The 500-nt window shown below is 46.0% G+C and overlaps 1 non-coding gene across 1 annotated transcript; it reads right to left on the bottom strand.

The window, feature by feature from the left end:
- Window positions 1–157: 157 nt before the first annotated feature.
- Window positions 158–264, bottom strand: LOC128249132 (U6 spliceosomal RNA). Its single transcript, XR_008265253.1, has one exon. It is a non-coding gene; the product is annotated as a U6 spliceosomal RNA (small nuclear RNA).
- Between the last annotated feature and the right edge of the window lie 236 nt (window positions 265–500).

Genomic DNA, 500 nt, shown 5'->3' with positions numbered 1-500 from the left:
CGACTCCAGTGCATAACTGGTACTTATTTAATCGACCCCGAAAGGATGAAAGGCAAAGTCGACCCCGGCGGAATTTGAACTCAGAACATAACGGCAGACGAAATGTCGCTAAGCATTACGCCCGGCGTGCTAACGATTCTGCCAGCTCGCTGCCTTAAAAAATATGGAACGCTTCACGAATTTGCGTGTCATCCTTGCGCAGGGATCATGCTAATCTTCTCTGTACCATTCCAATTTTAGAATATGTACCGCTGTAGCTAGTACACTAGTAACTAGTATAGTAGAAGCGACTTATACTATAGCCTCGGGCCGACCAAAGCCTTGTGAGTGGATTTGATAGACGGAAACTGAAAGAAGCCTGTCGTATATATATATATATGTGTGTGTGTGTGTGTGTGTGTGTGTGTGTGTGTGTGTGTGTGTGTGCATGTTTGTGTGTCTGTGTTTGTCACCCCACCTTCGCTTGACAACCGATGCTGGTGTGTTTACGTCCCCATAAC

This window comes from Octopus bimaculoides, chromosome 11 (assembly GCF_001194135.2).
Source record: "Octopus bimaculoides isolate UCB-OBI-ISO-001 chromosome 11, ASM119413v2, whole genome shotgun sequence".
Taxonomy (NCBI): Eukaryota; Metazoa; Mollusca; class Cephalopoda; order Octopoda; family Octopodidae; genus Octopus; species Octopus bimaculoides.
Note: the sequence above shows the minus strand (reverse complement) of the source record. Positions and strands in the feature narration are given on the sequence as shown.